Source organism: Rhipicephalus microplus, chromosome 6, assembly GCF_043290135.1.
Source record: "Rhipicephalus microplus isolate Deutch F79 chromosome 6, USDA_Rmic, whole genome shotgun sequence".
Classification (NCBI taxonomy): domain Eukaryota; kingdom Metazoa; phylum Arthropoda; class Arachnida; order Ixodida; family Ixodidae; genus Rhipicephalus; species Rhipicephalus microplus.
This window is the reverse complement of record NC_134705.1, coordinates 37264679-37290407: the sequence shown is the minus strand read 5'-3', so window position 1 is coordinate 37290407 and position 25729 is coordinate 37264679. Positions and strand designations below refer to the sequence as shown.

The window sequence follows — 25729 nt, the reverse complement described above, 5'->3', positions numbered from 1 at the left end:
AACATATGAGAGGTACGTGTTTCGCAGCAGAGTGCAAGTGGATGGCGAGTCATTTGAGCGATTCTACAGAGACTTGCAGGTGAAAGTTAGGAGCTGTAATTTTGGCATACTGCGTGCGTCCATGCTACGAAACCAAATAGTTTTTGGTACTACAAGCCAGTGTCTGCGGGAAAAGCTGTTAGCCAAGAAACACTTGACCCTTGAAATGGCCGTAGAGGGAGCAAAAGCAGAAGTTGCAGTTGCACGCAGAAAATATGGGACGAGGAAAAAAGTGTTGCCGCCGTAGAACTCAAGGACAAATCCCAGTATAAGTATCAAAGCAAAAGCAAATGCGGTTTTTGTGACAGAGTGCACAAGGCTAGGCAATGCGCTGCTTATGGTAAAATTCACGAAATGCAACAAACGAAACCACTTCGCTGTGTGCTGCAGAACGAACCCGCCAAAGGCAGATAACGTTGGCCAGCGAAGTGATGAAAAGCAGGACAGCGATAGCGAATGCGACGTGCTCAAAATTTTCGCGGCTGGCAGCAGCAGAAAGACAAATTCAGAGCGGGACTGGCTGGTTGCCCCTCGCATACTTGGCAGTGACGTAAAGCTGAAAGTTGACATGGGTGCTTAAGCCAACCTAATTCCCCTTGGTATATTCGAGACATTGTAATCTTGACAGCCTCCGCTACCAACAAAAGCCATTCTGCACAGCTACGAAGGGAGCGAAATCAAACCGTTGGGAAAAGCTCGGCTGCTTGTTCAACTAGGACCACAGAGTCACCCGGTCGGTTTATTTGTCGTAAAGAGAAGGCAGGCTATACTGGGGCTTGATGCAAGTGAGCAGTTCGGTTTGGTGAATGTTGACCACGTTGACGACGTGAAAAGTGTGAGAAACTTGTTTAAACCCATACAAACTCAGTTTAAAAATTTGTTCACAGGTATTGGCAAGCGGCAAGGGTAATACAGAGTGACCTTGAGGGACGACGCCGGGCCAGTGGCGGAGCCCGCGAGGAGGGTTCCCCTTTCATTACGGCCCCAACTCAAGGAAGAGCTGAACCACCTGGACGCAGCTGGTATCACGAAAGCTAAAGAACCATCCGACTGGGTGAGCCCATAGGCAGTTTTCGGTAAAAAAACAGTAAATTGCGTATTTCATTGGAACCCCGCAACTTGAATCAGGCGATAAAAATGGAGCACTTCTAACTGCCACGAAAACAAGCGACAGAGGAAGAGCGAGCCTTCAGGCGCGAAATATTTTAGCAAACTGGATGCAAATAGCGGATTTCATCAAATCCCGCTCGATGAAAAAACTTCCCGAATTTGCACATAGCAGCCCTTTTGGGCGTTACTCCTTTTTATGGCTGCCATTTGAGAGAGTTTCGGCACCGGAAGTTTTTCAGAGGACGATGACAGAAATACTTGTCTTCCTGGCGTGCGAGTGTACGTGGATGATATTATAATTTGGGGAGCCACGCTAGAAGAGCATACCAAGAGGCTGTTTAGCGCTTTGAACGCTGCACGAGCCGCAGGCTTAACCTTTAACTTGGATAAGTGCACGATAGCAACGTCACAGATATACTTCTTGGGTGATAAAATCAGCTCTGTTGGAATCGAGCCAAACAACAGCCTAGTGAAATGCATCGTGGCGTGCCCGACACCGTCCACGAAAAGAGATCTGCAAAGATTTTTAGGCGCTGTGAACTGCTTTTCTATGTAGCTGCCGAACTTGGCCAATCGCACCAAAGCACTGCGTTTCTTGCTGCGAGATGATGTTATTTTGAATGGACAGACGAGCATGACAAAGAATGGAATTTCGTACGCGACATGCTTACAAAAGCTGCCGTTCTTTAAATTTATGATGCTTCACTGCCCACAACGCTATCTGCCGACGCATCGGCTTTCGCTGTAGGAGCTGCATTGTTGCAAAAGCAAAGGAAGAATGGCGTTCGATTGGCTATGCTTTCAAAATGTTAACAGACACGAAGCGTAGGTACGCGCAGATAGAAAAGGAGGCCCTGAGCGTTGTTTTAGGGTGTGAAAAGTTCAGTGGATTTGTCGTGGGCAACCATATAGTCATAAAAATCGACCACAGTCCTTTGCTAGACGTTTCTAAAAAAGCGGGGCTTGATGATATACCGCCAAGACTGCAAAGACTTTTCTTGCGCATGTTAAAGTACGAATATCAGTTGCAGCACGTTCCTGGGAAGAAGCTGATAACAGCAGAAATGCTTTCGCGCATTCAAGGGCAACATTGCCGAGTGATTTCTTTGAGGACGTTGAAATTCATGCTATAAGAGTCTTGTCTGATGCCGTAAGCTCGAAACAATGGCACAACTAGCTGAAGCTTTCGCAGCAGACCCTCAACTGCAGATTGTGATAAAAAAAGGCTGCAAGCTTCGCAGCCCATTGAAGGTGAGCTCAAAGGGTGTGCAAATGAGCTATAAGTTATCAGGGGCGAACTGCTTAAGAAAACTAAAGTTGTAATTCCCACTTTAAACAACGCAAACAAATGCTAGAGCGCCTGCACCGTGGTCATTTTCGTATTGCCAAGTGCAACGCCCGAGCATGGCACCTCATGTACTTGCCTAGAATAAACAATGATATCTGATATGATAGAGCGGTGCCCTTCCTGTCAGTTGCATGCGTACAGACAAGCCGATGAACCATTGCTTTTGCGGTATACACTTGATCATCCATGGGACCGAGTGGAAGCATACTTGTTTGAATATGCTGAAAAACATTACATCATTGTGTATGACTTTGTAGCGCCTCAATGCGCTGCTCGTCAAGGAAGAAGAAGTTGGCATTTGGGCCGCGCGGCGGGTGAATCGCGATAATAAAAAAAATCAGTTCGAAAACTGAACGCTGTCAGGGCTGGATCTTTCCCGTGTTAGCTCCGACAGTTAATGGTGACCCGATAAAGAACACACAGCCCCGATCATCCCCCATGGATCCCGCCGGCTCTGCCACCAGTCCTACCGGTCCTGACACCCAAGAAGACGCCAGACCTACCGGTGGTGCAGTCGCTGCGATTCAACATGTCAACCTGCCACCATTTTGGCCCAAAAGCTCCAGCACATGGTTTCTGCAGGTCGAGGCGCACTTCCGTCTACGGCAAATCACCAGCCAACAGACCAGGCACTGGCATCTGGTATCCTGCTTACCTCCGAACGTAGCCGACGACTTAGCTGATATTTTAGCGTCACCGCACCCTACCGATCCCTACGACACGTTGAAGGCGGCTATCATTTCCCGCAAGTCTGAGTCCGAACACAGCAGACTCCAACAGCTCATCATGGCTACAGAGCTCAGTGACCGTCACCCATCACAGTTCCTGCGACGCATGCGCCAGCTTCTTGGCGGCCCCTCCGCCCCTCAAGAGGAGAAGCTGTTACGTGAGTTGTTCCTCCAGCGCTTACCGCAGAGCTTGGTCCCGGTCCTCGTAACCGCAGGAAAAGTCCCAGAAAACACACTCGCTGAAATGGCTGACCTAGTGGTGGACTGCTCGCGGGCACATAGCCTCAACGCCGTTACCACACCGCCACAGGCCACCGCTGCAGACCCGGCGCTCGCGAGCATCGAGAACCGTTTGGACGCCCTTGTCAGGCGCCTCGATGACTTTGCACCTGTGCATCGTCGACCGTCATTCAGGTTCCAGATACACAGTCGCTCCTCGACGCCCCCACGTTCTCCGGAACTTCGGCCACTCGACGCGCCGCGGGACGTTTCATCCTCAACCGTGTGCTGGTACCACCGCTGATTCGGTACCTCTGCTCGCAAGTGCACTCGCCCGTGCTCCTGGTCGGGAAATGCGATGACCGGCCACTTACGGCGGCAAGTGGTACTGGTCGAAAGTCATGCCGCCTTTTCTATGTTTCTGATAAGATCACTGGCGCTTGCTTCCTAGTCGACACAGGAGCCCAGGTTAGCGTCATCCCGGCCTCGTGTGCAGATCGCCGTCGCAATGAACAGACCTGCCCACTCCAAGCGATCAACAATTCCGCCATTCGGACATACGGCCAACGCTCTCTTACACTTGACCTTGGACTACGCCGTACGTTCCGCTGGATTTTCATCCTCGCTGACGTCCCGCAAGCTGTTCTTGGAGCTGACTTCCTCAGTTTTTTCAACCTTGCTGAGGACATGCATGCTCATCGCCTCATTGATCTCAACACCCGCCTCTCCATCAACGGTGTACTCTGTACTTCCTCGCCAACGGGACTGCGAGCTCTCACACCTGCTTCGCCGTATGCAAAAATACTCGACGACTTTCCCAGCATCACGAAGCTGCACACCAGAGAGTCACCGGTGAAGCATTCCATCACTCACCACATTGTGACCACTGGACCTCCCGTTTTTGCACGACCCCGTCGACTATCTGGAGAACGCCTCGTCATCGCCCGCCGTGAGTTTGAGCACATGCTTGAACTCGGCAATGTGCGGCCTTCCTCCAGCAACTGGGCGTCGCCACTTCACATGGTGCCAAAGAAATATCCTGGCGACTGGAGACCATGTGCGGATTACCGCGCTCTCAATGCCCACACCTTACCAGACCACTATCCACTTCCTCACATACAAGATTTCACATCAAATTTGGCTGGGTGCACAATCTTCTCTAAGATTGACTTAATGAAGGCTTACCATCAGATTCCTGTAGAACCCGCCGACATTCCGAAGATGGCCATCACCACCCCATTCGGTCTGTTTGAATATGTGAGGATGCCTTTTGGATTGCGCAACTCTGCACAGAGCTTTCAGCGCACTATCAACGAGGTCACGCGAGGTCTCGATTTCGTATTTGCCTACCTTGATGACCTCCTTGTAGCAAGCTCATCCGGCCCTGAGCATGAAGCCCACCTGCGCACCCTGTTCCACCGCCTGGATGGTTACGGCTTCGTAATTAATCCCAATAAGTGCCTCTTCGACGTCGCTACAATAGAGTTCCTAGGCCACCTTGTCACCCCAAAGGGTATCCAACCACTCGCCAGCAAAGTGAAGGCTATTCAAGACTTTCCACACCCGACTTCACTGAAGAGACTCCGAGAATTTCTGAGCCTACTAAACTTCCATCGCCGCTTTCTTCCAAAGTGCGCCACATTCCTAAAGCCCTTGACTGACCTTATGGCTAAAAAGAAAGACCCGGCTGCGCCACTGGAGTGGCCCAAGTACGCTGCATCTGCCTTCGAAACTGCCAAGAAGGCTCTGGCAGACGCAACCATGCTCATACATCCCGTCCCTGATGCCCCAATTCGTCTCATCACCGATGCATCAAGCGTGGCAGTTGGCGCTGTTCTCGAGCAGCACGTATCCGGTTGGCAGCCCCTTGGGTTTTTCTCGCAAAAACTGAAGCCACCAGAGACAAAATACAGTACATTTACTCGAGAACTCCTCGCGGTATACCTCGCCATCAAATATTTTCGTCATTTATTGGAGGGCCGGGACTTTTACGTCGTTACAGACCACAAGCCCCTGACGTTTGCCTTCCATCGCAATCACAGCAATTATACTGCACGAGAAATCCGTCAACTATCCTTTATTTCCGAGTTCACTGTGGATCTCAGACACGTACATGGGCCGGAAAATGCTGCTGCTGATGCACTATCCCGCATCGATGCCTTGTCGACACAGCCACCACTAGACATGGAAGAGCTAGCAGCTGGCCAAAGCAACAATCCTGAGCTGCATCGTCTTCGCTCTTCATCCACGTCTCTAACGTTCACGGAGGGCCCGCTTCCATTTTCTACCTCATTAATAACATGCGAAACGTCTACTGGTGTCCCTCGGCCCTTCGTGCCTTCAGCTTTTCGACGTGCAATTTTTGATCAATTGCACAACATGAGCCATCCTGGTATTCGTGCGACCCAGAAGCTAGTCACATCTCGTTTCCTTTGGCCAAGCATCAATGCTGATGTCCGACGCTGGGCGCGAACCTGCCTTGAGTGCCAGCGCGTTAAAGTTCACCGTCACACTGTCACAGCAACATCCCCGTTTCGGCCTCCAGACGCAAGGTTTTCTCACGTCCATCTCGACATCGTCGGTACTCTTCCGTCATCGCAAGGAGCCTGTTACCTGCTGACATGTGTGGATCGCTTCACCAGATGGCCGGAAGCGTTTCCCATTTCCGACATTACAGCACCAACAGTTGCCAAGGCGTTCACAAACGGCTGAGTGTCGTGCTTTGGATGCCCTTTTGTCGTCACCACTGATCGCAGTCGTCAGTTTCAATCGGCCCTTTTCACCGCACTTGCCAATATCCTGGGCATTCGACACATCCACACAACTGCCTACCATCCTTCCGCCAATGGCATGGTCGAACGGCTTCATCGACAACTGAAAGCTGCCCTCACTGCTCATCGGCCAAGGGAACAGTGACTCGACCACCTCCCCTTCGTACTTCTGGGCATACGATCAGCATTGAAAGTGGATCTCGGCTGCTCATCAGCCGAACTGGTCTATGGCGTTTCCCTGCGTCTTCCAGGAGAATTCTTCGAGCCATCATCGCAACCTTCCACTCACGATGCCTCCACGTACATTCGAGAGCTGCGCACCACGTTTCGGGACCTTGCTCCTGTGATTCCTGCCGACCGACACCCTCAGTTTGTCTTCGTCAGTCAGGATCTGCATGACTGCAGTCACGTCTTCGTTCGGCGTGACCAAATACGGCCACCACTAACACCAGCCTATGATGGCCCATTCCGCGTACTCCATCATACACCTAACACGTTCACGCTGGACATCAATGGCCGTGAAGACGTCGTGGCTGCTGATCGACTGAAACCTGCGTATATCGCCGCTATCGCGGCCGCGGGGTTTCAATCTAAAGTCTGGATGCCAACATCCAAGCATGTCCACTGGGCGACTCCTCTGGTGATTCCTACGGCTCTCACTCTACGGGGGGGAGCCCTGTAGCGCCTCAATGCGCTGCTCGTCAAGGAAGAAGTTGGCATTTGGGCCGCGCAGCGGGTGCATCGCGATAATAAAAAAATCAGTTCAAAAACTGAACGCTGTCAAGGCTGGATCTTTCCCGTGATAGCTCCGACAACTTCTACTCAAATTTTCCGGACTTTGAGGAGCTCCAAGAAACTACTGCAAGAGCAGTAATAAAAAAGCTATCGTGTATCTTTGCTCGATACGGCATACCCAAATAGCTTTGCACGGGCGGAGGGCCATTATTCACCCCGAAGGAGTTCGAACATTTTTATTTGACTTTGAACATGACATTTCTAGTCCCTATTTTCCTAGATCAAATGGCCTCGCAGAGAAAGGAGTCCAGGTCATCAAAAGGTTGTTGAAAAAAGCACTTGCAGCAAGTGACTTCTGGATGGGGCAAATAAACTACAGAACATCACCACTTGAAGACGGCAGGTCACCAGCAAAGCTGTTCATGTACCGAAACCCTCGTTTACCACCCCCGCGTTTCAACATTCTACAGAGTCGCAGCCCGTGAAGCATAGACCAAACATTGAAAAAGGCACGCGGCTACCGCTACTTCAACAAGAAGACATTGTCAGAGTTATGGACCATAACTCTTGGGGCTTGAAAGTGAAGGTGCTTAAAACAGTGCGTCCACGTTCCTACTTGGTTCGCACAGAACAGAGGAAAGACTACTCCGAAGAAACCGCCGAGACCTCAGGCGAACAGCTGAACCTTTCAACGAGCAGAAGACGTCCCTGGTGCACTTTCAATCTGAAAGCAGTGCGACAACTGAGTGCTCACCAGAAAAAGTGCCGCCTTGACAAGAGCGCCATCGGAAAGCAGCGAAACATCTCTACTCGTGTTGGCAAAAAACAGCGAGACATCTGTGCGCGTGACAGGGTAATGATGTTATACTAGTGGAGGTCCGCCCTTTGAACACAACAGCTCATCGCGCAGAAGGGAGGGAATGACTCCAGCAACGCTTTCTGCACAGCCTCACCCCAGTATTCTAGAAGGTCCCTTCAGTCAACGCTTCACCTTCACTTGAGAAAGCCGATGGGAGCGCCGTCTTCACAGCAGGTCACTGCATATGAGCAGTAATCTTCTGCGATTCCCGAGTAGCGCAGCGTTATTTTCAGCCGCACGGTTACGAAGCGGTCATTTTCGTCAAGTGAAGGGTGCAAGTCGAGTCGAGGAGCGTTTGGGAATACGGAGGTAAACTTGAAGGGCCACGGACAGCCTGCTCCGGATGAGCAGGCTGTCTGGGACCCTTCAAGCTCCATTGTCCACAGGTCAACAAGGGAGAGACGAGAGCCTTGCCGTCTGAACTAGGATGAACACTTTCTACAAACCAAATGACATGTTCAAGCTTATGTTTCGTTTATTTGTAAATAACAATAATTCTGTTTGTAAAAAAACACATGTAACCTATGTATCAAAGCAAGTGGGCAACATTGTACATGCCACGACAGTATAAAAGCATGCCGCTGACAATAAACGTCACTACTTGCCAAGACGCCGACGCACTTGCGCCATCAATCTGATACACGCAGTACTAGAACTAAGTGATAACCATAATCCGGGATGTAGTTTCTGCGCTGATATAACAAACCTTGGTTCAAAAAATCATTATAGCAACTAGAAAACAAAAAAACTAGATACTTTCGAGCTGCTAAACCGAGCAACAAGTCGTTGCTGTAGGATATGTACTACGCAGCTGAAAACAATACTTCGCGGCAATACAGAGTGCTAAGTACAAGTTAGGTCACGATTACCTTCCCTGTTTGCTAACACAAAATCGAAAACAATTTTGACTTGTGATTAACCCTGAACACAAACATACGATAACACTATCTATATACAACAATGATGTCAGAAGTATAGAGGAATGTGCAGACGAATTTCACCCCACCTTCGCAAGTGTATTTACTAATGATCTTGCCATGCCTCTAATCGCACTAATATCAAAGTGCTTTACCAGGAAACTGCCATTGCCTGACATTGTTTTCCTACTGATGACATAATATATTCTATAGATAATCTAAAATTGTCGTCATCAGCTGGTTTTGATGAATCGATTCCAAGTTTTTACTAAATACCAAGAGCATCTCGGCAACTTACTTGTGTCTTGTTTTTCCAGTCCCTCCCTACAAGTCACTTACCCTAATACTGGAAAGTGTGAAAGGTCGTTCCCATCCGTAAGTCCGGAAGTAAGCAGTCATTAATAAATTTTCGTCCAATATCATTAACAAGTATGCCATGTTAAATCATCGGACATGTCATTTATTCAAAAATCATGACCGTTCTCGATTTAACTGATTTTTTAATCCTTCGCAGCATGCTTTTCGCAACGGTGTGTTTTTTTACACTTGGCTATTCATTCATGATATACACTGAGACTTAGACTGTAACAAACAAGCTGATGCCGTCTTTTCAGATTTAGCGAAAGCGTTTCGTAAAATGTCTCATAATCTTCTTATTTTTAAACTTTCAAGCTCTTGTGTTCTGTATTAAATCGCGACTTTTCTGAAGGAGCGTTCAAGTCAGTTTTTGCCAATTAGTGTGTTTTTAACCATCTTTCAGTATCCTCAGGTGTTCCTCAAGGTTTGGTTTTAGCCCTATATTGTAAGTAATATACTATAATGATTTACGTTTACACATTTCTTGTAAGGGTCTCATGTTCACCGATGACTTAGTCATTCATCGTGCTATTACTAACCGATCTGAACAAACAGCAAGCATTTGAACATGATCTTAACTTCATTAAATCATGGTGTGGCCAGTGACTCATGACACTTAACCCAACTAAATTAAATGCTCATCATGATATTTCTCATGTTGTCAAATTACTCCAACTTTTCCTTACGGAGTCGGTAACGTAGACTTAGACCACGTCGAGTCATATAAGTAGCTGGGTGTAGCATTGTCCTATGATCAAATGTGGGGTCTGCATGTCGCTAGCATAACAGCGGGAGCTGACAAATCACTCGGATTTCTAAATAGTCATTTGCGTCGTGCTCCCAAACATCTAAAACGTCTAGCCTACACATCAATAATGAGCATGACCGTGCCGCTGCCATTGGGAGCCCGTCTCAGGCTTATCTAACAAATTCGCTTGAGGAACTGTGGAACCGTGCCGTACGATTTATTCCTTCATTCTACTCGTATCATATCAGTGTGTCATCATTGAGAGAAGAATCTTCTTTATCAACTCTAGCACTTCGTCGTCGCATTGTCACTTTAGCTCTGTTCAAGAAGTTCTATGCTCACGTGACCATTCAGACTGTATCACCCTGCCAGCCCACACATTTTATCGTGATGGTCATTCCTTGCAAGGCACCATTCGCACAGCCACACCGAAACATTTCCTGCCTTCTTCCTTCCATGGTCATCATTATAAAGGGACCTTTCCCACATAGTTGCCGCCATCTCCTGCCCAACCTTATTCTTCGAAAACGTTGCACAAAACTCTGGCAACTATATATATATATATATATATATATATATATATATATATTTATATATATATATATATATATATATATATATATATATATGGTCAATTTCGTATGTTTTCTCTACATACACTCCCTATTTAACATTCCCTAGAGGGATCTTAGGTAAAAATTTAAAGGAAATCTAGCAGGAAAGCTTTGTATATGTGATTACACCCAGACAAAGGGTATCTACATAAAAATATCTTAAAAAATAAACGAACAATTGAGGCAAACAAACAGTGTCAGTTTTTGAGCGCCATCTGTAGTTCATTCACGGTCGTGTTCTTTCTCTTTTAAAGTCACAATAATGAGTACATTCTAGAGAGAGAAAGAAAAGGAAAGGCAGGGAGGTTAACCAGGTTTGCTACCCTATACAAGAGAGTAGGAAGAGGGGAAGAAAAAATTAAAGAATAGAAAGGTGAAGCATAAAGGTAGCACGACGAGCAGCGTGTAGCGCGCGTGCTCGCATATTCGTAAAGGTATGAACTATGACAGAATATGGGTGGACTTCGACTGACTTGCGAGTCATTATGCCCAATAACGCTTGCAAGAACTGGCTCCGACGTATCCAGATCTCGTACTGCGCTTTAAGCTGATGATGTCAAACCAGTGAGGAGTGTGAGAATTGTGCTTATGAATAACCACAACCTAGGGATGGTACGTAGGTCTTCGTCTCAGAGACGTTGTGTCTTCTCCTTGTGGGCACGCAGCTGTGGTAAAGGCGAGCACTCGATATCCGCCCCCTCCTTCCTCCACTCGGCGTCGTTTTTGCACTCCGAATGTAAGGTGTTAGCTGGAAATGATACAGAAGCAGTGGTGGTACGCAGTGGTGGTACGCAGTGGTGGTAGCTGTGGGGAAAAAGGTCGGGTGGTCCGCTGTATTATGACATCGTGGTGATGGTCCTGATTCGGCAGCAGTAATCTTAGATTTTTGCAGTGCCGGGAAGTCATTCTCGTTTTCTAAGACTATCAGCGGCTTTTTTGTGTATTATTTGTGGAGCCATTCCTTACCACGTTTATTACGTTCCATTTATTCTCGTTTTTTGAAGTTCCACTGTTTTCTTTACTGCCAGATAGCCTCTTCATGATGCTTCACGTGGACCGTGTCAGTTGGGACATTTGAAGGTGATTGGCCGGCAGGATCTTGGGCTGTGGGGCTCTTCCCATCAGGGCACAACCACCACGTTTTTCCAAACTTCGCACGCATTACCCATTTTTGAAGACTTGTAAAATAGCAGTGGTGTCGGTGTATATGGACGAGCCACTTGTCAAAATTGTCTTACACCTTCATGGGGGATGGTACTGTCGCCACTTAAGATAATCTTAACCCAATACGACTGGCTCAAGCGTGATACTCGGACAATGTTGGCATGATAACTTGCTTCCTTGATCAGCATCAGAAAATTAGCCCAAGGAATGGTGATGTGAGCACGGTATATTACAACAAACAACATGTCCTTGCTCAGTGGAATATGATCATTTAGCTGAATGCATCCAGATTTTTGATACTGTTCACAGGTAGGATAGACGGCTAGTGTGTTATTTAAAAGAACAAAACATTCTTGCAGGGGTTGACTCATACATTTTTAATTTCCTTGGCCCTGAAAACTTAAGTTTTCGCGAGATGGTCTTCCGATCGAGGTTCCCCATGTTGCCCGATAGCGTGACTGGAACAACTAGTAGCCTATAGTTATTGGAAGTCGCCTTCTGCTTTAGAGTAGATGCGGCTGAAGTTGGCGAAGCACTTAGTGATCTTCATCAGTTTTATGCCTGTAAACTGGGACTAACCCATCACGGAAAACAGTTCAGTGGATTCAATGTCGGCGTCAGTCAAGGCGCTGTTCCTCTTCCTTAAAGTGGCTGTCATTAGCAGCGGCATGCCTGGAGGCCGGTTGCGCAGACAAATTCATTTCTAACGTGCGAAAGAAAATACCCTTACCTCGGCGACAGAGAATGTTTAATGTTCATCGCCTATCCAAACAGAGAATTTCAATGTTCATCGCCTATACAACCAAGTGGTGTGCACGTAAACAAAGCGGTGATCAAGAGACACAAATATGCCATTAGCTCTATGTGAGTTTTATTATGATTTCTATCCTGCACATTTACTTTAACAAGTTCAATACCAGAAAATAAAAGCTTTGACTTAAGGTTCAGTGGCACCCGCGCATATCCTGAAAATTTCCGTAACTTTTACTTATCCGGCTACGCTTCCGCACATGCTGTCAAAGTACCCGGCACAGTACAGACACACTAACGCAGCGAACCTTCGTCGAAGCTCCATGAGGCTCTGCGGAGCCCCGCTCTTGACGACAAAACCTGGGCGACCCAGCACGCCCGTGAGGCGGCGTCAAGGCAATTCCTTCACGTGCCCTTATGGGAGGCCAAGGCCCGGCCACCTAAACCTGCTGGGTTTTTCTTCTTCCTCCTACCACTTGTCGAAGTTAGACGAAATCGAGGTTTTACAAAATGAATGCTAGGTGGAAAAGGAATGAAAGGGCTTGCGATAAAATGATGCGTAAAAAAATATAGCCTTTTCATTTCATTATGTTATTTTTTTTTAAAGATTTATACATTCATGCATTCATTCATTTCCTGTTTTGTGCTGAGCAGTACTACCTTTGAGATGCCATGGAAGTAACAAAGAAAAGACAAAACAGCGCAACTCACACGACAATGAAGTAGATGTACCAGGCACAGTTTCTTGTCCTGTGTCTGACGCTCTTTCCTGTTTCTTCGACTATGTACCAACCGCCAATAATTACTTTATACCTGCGGAAGTCTTCACAAATATGTCGCTGTTAATGTATGCCATACGGAATGAAAAAAAAAAACAACTCGCAAGGTGCCTTATGCATTTGTCTAAAACAACTCGAAAGCAACAACCATTTAGTTTGGCTATTCTATCTCACTCATCGTAATTCACAGGGCTGTGAAATTTGGCTTCTTTGCCCCAATACGGCTACATAATTTGGCCTATGGCAGCAGCTCAATAAATGTTTTCACGACATGAATATTTGTGACTGTATTATTCTTTCTTGCTTTTGAACAAAACTTTAAATAGTTTGTGAAGTTAAATTCACTGATTTTCAACTATGCGGTGTGAAAACACTACGACGCAGACATACTTGCAGCTCCCAAAATTGAATTCGGCTCACAAAAAAATTTCTTTGATTACATGAATAGCACGTCGGTAAGAGCCTTGCTGGCTCTTAACTTTGGAGACAAACATCTTTACACATGTCTAGAAACCGTAACTGGAAGTGAATCGCACATTAGAAAGTCGTCTACGTCCAGATGTACCTTACTGAACATAAGAAACTTAGGTTGGCAACAGAAAGACCAAGTCACCGTACTGCGTTGTGGGCCCGTCGGACTGCCTCTAATTGTAGTTCGTGTCCCGAGCTTGTAATGGCACCGTACCATTTGGACGGCGCGATGACTTCCGCATAGCGCATTGTCTCCGCGCCAGGCAAATATATTTTGTTAGTTCATTATACGACACGAGTGGCTAGCGGTTCTCTAAAACATCAGCACCACGCCCCCTGATAGATACGCTGTTTACTAGTCCTCGCACAGCTATCTGAGCTGACTCGTTTAGAATGGGCGGTGCTCCCTCATTGCGTCCTATGTGAGCTGGGAACCAAACGAATGTGTGCGGATGGGTCTATCTCTTTGTTTCGAAGAATTTAAAAAGTTGGTTTTGATATTGTTCCCTTGGCAAATGCTCTGACGACCGATCTCGAGTCGCTCTAATTGTGAACCTCCTGTTATCCAGAAGGCCAACGCAATCACCACTTGATCTGCTATTTCAGCCACCATCGTACAGAACGTTGTCGAGTTAGTGATACCACCCTCGTGGTTGATGCTCACTTCCACATACGCCTTCCATTCAGGATAACGGGAAGCTTTTACGAAGCAACAGTCCCCGGTATGCTCGTGAGTTCCTTGCAGTAAAGCGGTTGCCCTGGACTGTCTTTTACTCTCTTTGTGCTCGAGGGGGACGTTTCGCGAGATGGGGACACTAATGATTTGTTCTCGCTGTTCACTAAAAATGCTGCAGAAGCGAGACTTTATTTTAATCGGTAGAATCTTCAGCTTCCGCAGGATCTTTCTGCCGGAACGCGTGATGCATAGCCTGGTGAATCGCGCCCTCTATTGTGACTCTGCAATTTCTTGCAGCGTCTTGTGCATGCCAAGACCAAAGAGTCAGTCAGAGCTTGTGTACGTGGGAAGCCCGAGAGCTCTCTTGATGGCCTTTCTGGTTAACGTGTTGAGCTTACCACGCTCCGACATCTGCCAGCTGTGCATGGCTGCAACATAGGTGAAATGGCACATCACAAAGGTGTGCACCAACCTTAAGCGGTTATCTTCTCAAGTCTCTGTGGCGCATTGGCAACCTTTCTTATCAGTCCGATGGCATTGATAGATTTCCAGCGAGTATCGCGACCGTCAAATTATTTGAGACGTGCGAATGGATGGTCATACTTAGAATCAGGAGGAAGTCCTCCTAGGGAATCAAGCTATAGCAAAAAAATCATTGCGCAGCTACAATTTATGCCTGATTTCGGACACTTGATTAAACAATTGGCAACAAGGGCGTCTCTAGACAAAAGCTCTAGGACACACCTTTTGACAGGATCTCTTGTGTGCAGGAAGGCTCTAAGCTTCGCGTTCTGAACCCTTTTCTCCAACGCAGGGCAAGACCACTTGTACAAACATTTAGTCAAGCATGACCACGGGTTCACGGCTTTTTCATCTGTTAAAGGGTTCACATTCTTCTGAAGTGTGGCCTTGTTTAGCAGGAGCAACCATGATTTATTGGCCACCCACTTTTTTATTTTTACCACATCTGTTAATTCTAGCGCAAAACTCCACACAGAAGAAAATCATTTTTCGAGAGTTCCAAAAATTTTACTATCCAGCACGTGCTCAAATAAAAAAGAAATATGCTCGAATCCAAACAATTTGAATTTTGAAAAGGCTATGTTCTGCCACAGTGTTGAACTTCAGTATTTGTACTGAACGAAACAACGATTAAACACTCCATTGAGGTAACTCATGCCGACCAAACGCACCGACGCCCCACCGCGAAGATCTGGTGGCTAAGGTACTCGGATGCTGACCCGCAGGTCGCAGGTTCGAATCTCGGCTGCAGCGGCTGCATTTCCCATAGAGGCGCAAATGTTGCAGGCTCGTGAGCTCCGATTTAGGTGCACGTTAAAGAACCCCAGGTGATCGAAATTTCCGGAGCCCTCCACTACGGTGTCTCTCATATTCATATGGTGGTTTTGGGACGTTGAACCCCACATATCGATCAAATCAATCAATCAAACGCAGCGACGAATGAAGGGTGACGTTGACGGCTTGTTAGTCGATCATATCGCAGAATGAGTAGCGCCAAACACTGAGACAGAAAACGCACGCACACAACCAAATGGCAGAAGGTTACTACTCAAGTCGTACTATATAAAGCGAACGACCCAAAACGTGACCGTCCTCTCGGAATCCCTCATTCCGTTTAGGCAAACTGACTTCGCTCCCCGCCAAAACGGGAGAGAGAAAGCGAGCGGAATAAATAACCACCCCGCGAGTGCTTTGAAGACTCCGGTGCAACGTAGCCCGAGTCCCCCCTGAGAAAGGAACTAAGTCGGCTCGGAATCCTCCCGTTTACACATCTTCATCTGCTTTTGGTTGGAGTTTAAATTGTTTCCTAGTTTACTTACCCAACCAGACAAATATCTATGGAATTTTACCATTCAAGACAACAAAACGTAGTGATACGTGTGGTACGGCGGCTCAGAGCTTAGTAAAGCTGCACAAGCGCAGTTCTTTAGGGGCGAAGCGAACATTGTCCTTCGTGCAGCGTAACCGAAAGAAAAAGAGACGAGAAAAAAAGAAGGCAGTATCTCTCGAACAGTATATTAGACGGCACTGTCTCATAGATGTACATACGTAGATGTACATAGTTAAATGACAGCATCTCTGATCAAGAGGTCTCGGCCGATTTGCCTAATTTTCAGCTATTTCGGAAGGATCGAAAAGATAAGAATGGAGGAGAATTCCTTATTGCCACAAACCAAAAAATAACCTGCTCGTTAGTTAACTTGTCATCTGACCTTGAAATAATTTGGATTCTTTGTTCTGCAAAGCCCCAGTCAGTATTACTTGGCTTCTGCTATAGGCCCCTGAATAGCTGTCCTGACTTTTCTAATAACCTTAACGACGTCTTAAACGAAGTTACAAAAAAGTATCCCAACGGCCCCGGAGTTTTGTTCGGTGATCCTAATATTCCTGGTAATAACTGGCTTAACCAAACCATGCCGTCACCGGCACAATGCGAAGCCGGGGCTTTCCTGGACGTTTGTTTACATTTTATTCTTTCACAAATGGTGACTGCACCAACACGCGTAACACAAGAGTGTGAAAATATTTTGAACCTGATACTAACCATTCACCCAGACGACATGGTCTCGATTACTTATCTCGCCGAAAGAAGTGACCATAAGGTCATCGATACCGAATTTGCATTTAAACCGTTAATTCGTCAAAACACCCAGAAAACCATTTGGCTCTATGACAACGGGAATTATGAAGCAATAAATTTGGCGCTTAACGCATTCTTATCCAGTTTAGAAACTACTAGAAGCTACTTTCTTTTCTCTGTCCGTAGAAGAAAACTGGACACTGTTTAAGGACACGGTCAATGAATTGACTGACAGGTTTATTCCGAAATCCCGCTTCCGCGCGAATTGCCAAAAGCATGGTTTTCTAAAACTCTGAAAAGATAAGAAAACAAGAAAAAACGCCTGTTGAGATTAGCAAAAAGACTAGAAGACTCGCAAAAGTGGCAGAAATACTACGCAGCTGGAAAAGCTTATTTATGCTCAGTTCAAGGCGCAAAGAATTATTTTTTCAACGTTGACTTATCAAGCAAGCTGACTAACAACCAAAAAAAAAATTTGGCGGCTTTTGAACCCCCCGTTTACTGCCCCAATTACTCTTACCAGTGAATCGATTCACGTACTCACCGATGATCAATGCGCTAACATCTTCAACACCGCTTTCTCATTCGTGTTTACCAAAGAAAGTAACGTGTCATTTACAATACCACTGTCACAGAACGAGCGCTAAAAAAAAGAGCGCGCCGCCATATCCTTGCGACAACGGGCGGAAGAAACGCCGCGAGGTAAAAAAGAAAAAAAAGAAAGCAAACATCCAAGGCTCCCGGGCGCGCGCTCTCCCCGCAGAAGCATGGCTTCACAGACGAACCTCCTCACCCCACATCGGCGGCCCAGCAAGGCCGCGACTTTTCTAGAACGAAGGAGGCGGGGTCAGACCGAGTGAATCATCCTCCGGAGAGGGCAGTCGAACCGTCTCGTGCCTCTCCCCAGCCTTCGCTGCGCATCGCGCCGACGAAATGAGGAGAACGTTCTGGAAGGTGGCGCGGAAAGTATTTAATCGAGCGGCCGAGACGAGAAATCAGGAGGAGACGGAAGTTAACGCCAGAGCGCGTAGGGATTCCGCCGTGTAGTCGGCGAAGGTTTCGTCCGTAGTGACGAAGCAGGAGATAGAGAGGAATTCCACCTGAGGGGTGACGACTCGAGCTACAGGCAAGAGTGTGTGTTTACCGCTATTGAGCGAAGACTCGTGGCAACAGCTGCGTGTGTGAAGCCGACGTGTTCCGGCGAAGAAGTTGAAGTTTGAAGAGTGGCCAATTGAAGACGGGAGGTTTCCTGGAAGAGAAACTTCGAGGGCTGCGGAACGACAACAACGCTGGACTTTGAGTGAGTGATTCTCGGAAGAGTATCATCTAGACTTTGGTTCCAAGAACTTTGGACTGAATAGGTTTTCTATCTCTCTAGTCTTTAAGTGTCTTGGCTGTTCAATGCATGGGACTGCATTGTAGTGCGTATTGTTGTCCGTGTCCATTGTTTCAAGTGTGGCTGATTGTATTGTGTAGTACGTTGATTGATTGGTTTGGTTGGTGACATATTGTATGCAACTATTGTGGAGTGTGAATTTTTATGTATTGTTTTCGATCTGCCAGTATTGAGAATATAATTTGTTTGTTTATCAACTCTCGGCTCTGACTTGTTCTTTGGGCCCCAGCCGGCGTCCGCTGGCGCACCAAAAAGGACCACTTCTAAATTGTCCACGCTTTCGTGGTGCGGTTCGGGGGGCCGATACTTCGGCTCTTCGAATTAGCCCGGCGATCGCCTCCGTAATAAACGGGACATGTGTGACAACCACCCAATAATATAGAATGTGCTATGCCACCGGTATCGTTCACAGCTAATAGAATTATGTGCCTAATCGACAAATTAAAACTTTCCTCCTCTTCTGGTATTGACGAAATCGACTCCAAATTCCTTAGGAATACAAAATATATTTGTGCATCTTTTCTATGCTTGCTCTTCTCACAATCACTTTTGACAGAACGCCTGCCAGATGACTGTAACAACGGGAATGTCGTTCCAATTTTCAAATCGGGTAACAAGAAATCGCCATTAAACTATCGTCCCATATCTTTAACCAGCGTGCCCTGTAAAATCATGGAACACGTTATCTACACGCATATCATAGACTCTTGATTCAAACAGTTTTTTCTATCCAAAACAACCTGGGTTTCGCGCAGGATTCTCTTGTGAAACGCAACTGGCCTTATTTGTTCACAATTTGCATACTAACCTGGACTGTAACTTACAAACCGATGCCGTTGTCTTAGATTTCTCCAAAGCGTTAGACAAAGTACCCCATTCTCGACTGTTACTGAAACTTTCCCAGGTAAATCTTCATCTCGGCTAAATTGGATCAGAGCATTTCTTACAATCCGCTCCCCGTCTGTTAATATCAACAACCGTACCTCTAATCCTTTTCCAGTAACGTCCGGAGTACCGCAGGGTTCGGTTCTTGCTCCCCTTTTATTCCTTATATACATAAATGACTTGCCTTCAACCTAACCTGTAAAACACGCCTGTTTACTGATGACTGCGTTATACATGACACTGTTACTGACAATTCAAAACAGTCATCCTTACAAGCTAACATAAACTGTCTCCAGGAATGGTGTGAGCGCTGGCTCATGGAACTTAACCCGAGTAAATGTAAAGTCGTTTCATTCCATCCCCGCCGCATGCCGCTTGTGTATACGTACGCAATTAATGCCATCCCCCTAGAAAATATTCCGTCATACAAGTATTTGGGCGTCACTCTTTGTAGTGATCTTTCGTGGAACATACACGTCACTAATATCATTTCATCTGCAAATAAAACACTGGGATTCCTTAAACGCGATTTACACCTCACTCCGCAACACGTAAAATTACAAGCATACAAATCCATCGTTCGACCTAAACGAGAATGCGCATCGCCGATTTGGCACCCTCGTCAATCTTATCTTACACTTGCCATCGAATCGCTTCAAAACCGGGCCGCTCGATTTATTTACTGTTCATACTCTTCCACTGTCAGCGTATCTGGATTGAAAGGAGAATCTGGTTTACCAGATCTAGAACTTCGCCATTGTATCGCCAGCCTGTCATTGTTCCACAAACTTTTTCATAGTCTCTTGAATTCCCCACCTTATATCGTTCCCGCAACACGCATATCTCACCGCACGAGCCATTTGCTTCAAGTTGCTCGGCCACGTTCCCGGACTTGTACTTTTTCTGCCTCGTTTTTTTCGATGTACCGCACCAGACTGGAACGGCCTTCCCAGTGAAATCGCAACCATTCCCTGCGCATCATCGTTCATAGAAAATATCAATAGGCACTTTCTACGTTAAATATTTGGCTTCTATGTTTTATCTTTGTAATTACTAACCCTTTATGTAATACCCCCTCGCAAGTATTTAAGGAAATAAAATGAGATAGAATGAACAAGCTGCAGTTGACTTAGGATATCTTAGAAGGCGCTGTACCGCTACTCTCTGATTGGCTGCTTTGCGGGTTTTCGCCTAGATGCGCGAGGAAGGAGTGCCTCCCTCAGTCTCCTGAATAGCCACTGTACGTGGCGGGTCGTTGGTGGGGCACGGATAAAGCAGAGCAACGGGCGCGTTGAAAAAGCTAGTGCTCAACTTGCTTAGCTCGCGTCTGGTTGGTGCTACGGATGGACACACGGACGAATGGACGGACGAGCAGACAGACAGAGAGACAGACAGACAGACAGGAAAATTGACGGACGTACAGAAAGACACAGCGACAGACAGACATGCAGACAGACAGACAGACAGACAGACAGACATGCAGACAGACAGACAGACAGACAGACAGACAGACGAACGCACCGACGACCACACGAATTGACGGAAGCACGGACGGACGGATGGACCTACGGATGCTTCGCCCCACTCTCTATTATTGACCATGTGGATATGCTGTGATTTTTTCTCGGCTCCCCAAATTTTGTATTTACATTACAGTCTGTCTATTGAAAAAAAACACGACCGAAATAGGAATGGTGGATTCCACCATCCATCATTTTGGTGGCTTACGGTGCTGGAAATATTGGTGGCACATGGTGGATGCTTGAGTGTTGGCAATGATGGAGTGCGAAACGGCATCAAAACCACCATGACGATCGAGCTGCCTTTAAATGAGAAATATTGAATAATTCAATGGAAAGCGATCCGGAACGCCTCCGTAAAAGAAAATAAACAGGAACCACAAGGATTCGAAAGTGCAACCTTCGGATTTCGGGTTGAACACACTAACCACCTCGTCATGCCGACTTTCTCTTTTATTTATTGCATTAAAATATTGCAATCAAATGTTGTCACATCTACGTATAAAATTTGCTGCTTCAAAATTATGCTCGCATGCACACATGTGCAAGATACAATTTCATACAGTCCAACGTCTCTTCAAAAATCCGGTAAACAAACACACATGTCCAGCCACTCGGGAACACTGTCGAAACCCTCTACAACGTAAGCACATTGGCTTCTGCATCTCGGAAAACAGCCTTTGTCGAACGACGTTGCTCAGCATGTCTGTCAATTATGTGGATCCTCCATAATAAATAGAGGCCCAATAACATAATTAAATCGTATGGTACATATGCGCAATAATCATTGAGAAATGACTTCTGAGCTCACTTTCTTGCTTGTTCCAAATTGTGTCATCTGCTCAGGCTTCATGACGCCTATAGGCTGCATCGATAGATAAGCCCATACAATTAATTGAGTATTGTGTTGTTTCTCAAGCAACGTACAGTGCAGACGTGCCAGCGCACTGCTGTGTCTGCTGGGGCTGTTGTTCGCAACAACTGCACAACGGTTTGGTCAAAACCAAAGCATTTCGCAGGAGAAATTATGCGATCATATTGGTTCAGCACGCATACCGACTGACAAGTCTGTGTACTCGCATGAAAACGCAGAATAGCTTGAAAATGACCTTTATGGAAGACCAAGGCAGCAGCTCATTCGCTGACGACACTGCCTTACAGAGTAACTCGATCAAAGGACTAAAGTCAAATCATGAATTGTGGGTGGAATCGTGGGGCCAAAGTGCAATGGTGTGTCTAAAAATAATGGGCCGAAAACTGTATTCCTAAACAGGCGTGGTAAACAACAAAAATTGCGATGGTTAACCAGGCACTAGTAGTGGTAAGAAAAAAGTGACTACTTATGCGACCAGTACCTACAGATAAGAACCACTCAGAGTAGTTGTTGAGTTTGAAAAACTGTATTTCTTCTGAGAGGCATAAATCGCGCGCGTTCGGCTATGCTGTCGCTGGGGCGAGAAGGCTAAACTTGACGACTGCAACATGGGCTGGACCACCCAAATCTGATTCTCGTTGTTGGGACTTGTGATGGTCGAGCACTTCTTGGCTTGAATGGCTTGATCACTGCAAAAAGTGGACTCTACAGAGCATTTGTTCTATATTAGCTAATCCCTGACAAGAGGCCATGAATGGCTAGTTTAAGTATAGACAAAAATATTCCTGAATAAAGCCAAAATTGTCTAAGAACGCGTCTGTAAGTGTTTAGGTGTCATTGAGTGCCTCGTTGTCATTATCTGCGGGGAGGACAGTATACGCTTGTGCTTATGTAGACGGGCTGTGAAATACTATTTATTGCAGTGGTCTGATATCTGTTCTCCGAAGCCTTGTACTGGGGATAACCTTCATGGATGCGGAATGTTAGACCTCATGCTTTAGACTGCATGAGTCAGCTTGTTGACGTTAGACGATGGTGAAGCTTTCTTCACATTGACCCATGTAAGGAGGGCGCCAATTTGAAATATGATTACTGCTGTCTTTGTCATCTACGATAAGGCACACTTACTTGGCGATAGCAACGATTGTGAAGGCCCGGATGGCAGCGTCTAAGATATATGAATGCGATCGCACGCTTCTCGTAGTACACAGCGTTGCCGATGGCCACCTGCTCGGCAGTGCTCGAGGAGGAACGCTCACTTGATGCGGTGTTGAGAATTGAACCAGCATTGCCGAACGATACTACCACGTATCTGTTGCCGTTCCCGTACCGGACCACGTCGGCAAAGCAGGTCCAGCTGGGGATTCCTTCTGCCCTCCGCATGAAGGATCGCCAATGCCCTGGTCGGTTGTTTGCCTACAATTTGCTGCGCGTGCATATTTCGTGGTAGGGGAAAGCACTAGCGGGGGCTTCTCAAAAAGCTCCGGTAGTGAACCATGAGAATCGGAAAAACTATTTTGTTGCCTAGGAATTCAGCAGGTATTTTAAGGTAAGAGTTGAGACTTAACAAGCATCTCTAAAAAAGATCTATATCAGCTACATTTTGTAGGTACTTGTTTAGCAATTGGAGACTTCGAGGCTTATGAAAAAAATTCACCGGCATATCCACAAAGTGAATCATGCTGGAGGTGCGAGACCACTTTTGTACGAAGGCTTGTTAATGAGCATCCACATGTTGTTTACGTCGAAGGGAGCGTTGTTGGGCACGTTCTTTGGCAGGGACTGCACTGTGTGGACCACGTCGATGGGCATATTAACCACATGCCTGCTCATTTGTGCCATACTGGCCACTGCCATGCTTCAAATGCCTAATGCTCATAACAGGCGGACATGTAGCTATGGGCGTTCTTAAAAAAGAGGTGACAGCAGGCAGGTGAGCGTGCTTGGGAGGACATCGTTGCTCGTGCCCAACACTCATCATACGAACTTTTCACGTGCTGCCGTGCCTACGAAGCGACGAGAACGATGTGGACGTAGTCGTGAGGATCCTCGTCGTCCTGCCGGTCTCCTTGACGATCTTTTTCCTCTCTTCCCGTCTCGGAGGCAGCGTGCGTTCGCGCGTGGGCAAACCAAACACCCCTGACACCTTCCTCTTTTCGCCTCTATTTCACGGTCCTTTTTCTTTCCCACTACCCATTCTCTGTGTGGCGTTGTTGAAGTCACCTTCTGAGAGAGAGACAGTTACGATGATACACTTTTCTCTTCACTTCTCTTTCTTTCAGAGCCACCTCGGGAAGGCGAGTGCGCTGGTCAACGAATACCGATGGATGGATGGATGGATAAATAGATGGATGGATGGATGGATGAATGGATGGATGGATGGATGGATGGATGGATGGATGGATGGATGGACGGACGGACGGACGGACGGATGGACGGACGGATGGATGGATGGATGGATGGATGGATGGATGGATGAATGGATGGATGGATGGATGGATGGATGGATGGATGGGTGGGTGGATGGATGGATGGATGGATGGGTGGATGGATGGATGGATGTGGCTGTACGCTTTAGATCGGGTGGTGGCTAGCGCCACCAATCCGTAATGCTTAATGAACCAAAAACTAGATTTATTTTTTTTTCTTACATATTGAGGTCGAAGATTCCTACTTTGCAGTGAAGGTTTAATTTTCACTCGTGCCTTGACTTTAGCCACTAATCAGATAACCTATTTTTAGTTAATTCTACCCGCTAAAAGTCTATTTTGCCCTCACTGTCCCTAAACCCCAGTGCTTTGAAAAACTCTGCGCCATCATCCTGAACTATAGAATGAAGCCCTTTACAGAACATTTTGAAGTGTTCGGCAGTTTCTTCTTCCTCTCCACACGCACTGCATACCGTGACAACCCTTTCGTATTTAGCCTGATATGTCTTGGTTCTCAATACTCCCGTCCTGGCCTCAAACAGTAAACAACTATCCCGAGTATTACCATAGATCCTTTCCTTGGCAATTTCCTGCCTAAAAGTTCGATAGATCTCTAGTGTGGACTTCTTAATCGTGCCAATTCTCCACATATCGGTATCAGCTTCCTTCAGCTTCTTCCTAACCGATAATTCTTTTTGGTTTGGCCCAATGCTGTTTTCCAAGTATTTACCAGTATATTTTCTGGTTCGTTTCCCCCATTTTGGATCGACATTCTTCATGTACAAGTAGCTGAATATCTTCCTAGCCCAACGCTCCTCCCCCATTTCTCTACATCTCTACTCAAATTTTATCTTGCTGCTAGCTTCCCTGCCCTCAAATGATGTCCATCCATGCATATCACCTTGTACTCCCTGATTTAGTGTATTCCCGTGAGCTCCTAAGGCAAGCCAACCTATACCACGTTGCTTAATTTCTAATCTTGCTTGAACTTCTGATCTCATGCAGAAGACCGCCTTGCCGAACGTCAGACCAGGAACCATGACCCCTTTCCATACTCCTCTCACAACATCATACCTATTGTAATTACACAGTGCCCTGTTTTTCATTACCGCTGCATTCCTGTTACCTTTAGTCGACACGTATATTTCGTGTTCCCTTAGGTACTCGGCCCCATTTCTTATCTATACGCCCAGATATTTGTATTTATCTGTTATCTCTAGCGCGACCTCCTGTATTCTAAGCTCACTACCTTCATTGTCATTAAAATTATGACTGCTGATTTTTCCTTACTGAATCTGAAATCTAACCTATCTCCCTCATTACCGCAGATGTTCGTCAATCACTGCAAATGTTCCTTGTTGTCGGCCATTAGCACTATATCATCTGCGTACATCAATGCTTGTAGTGCATGTTCAATGAGTTTTCCTTTTTTGACGTAAGAGAGGTTGAAGCCAAGTCCACTTCCCTCTAATTTGGCTTCTAATCCTTGTAGGTACATCATGAATAATAAGAGTGACAGGGGACACACCTGCCTTAGCCCCCGTTTTACCTCTGCAGGCTTGAATACCTGTTTTTTTTACTTTATAATTACCTTGTTACCTTATACATATCCTTTAAAATATTAGTGACTACATCTTGCACACCTAGTGTGTCTAGTATTCCCCACAATTCCTCTTGAACCACGCTATCGTACGCTCCCTTGAAATCCAAAAATGCTAGCCACAGGGGCCTGTGTTCA

General features: G+C 46.4%; 1 protein-coding gene across 1 annotated transcript in view; it reads left to right on the top strand.

Moving 5' to 3' along the window:
- LOC119186848 (uncharacterized) overlaps window positions 1–25729 on the top strand; it is a 529539-nt gene that overhangs the window by 357478 nt on the left and 146332 nt on the right. The gene's annotated exons all lie outside the window — the stretch shown is intronic.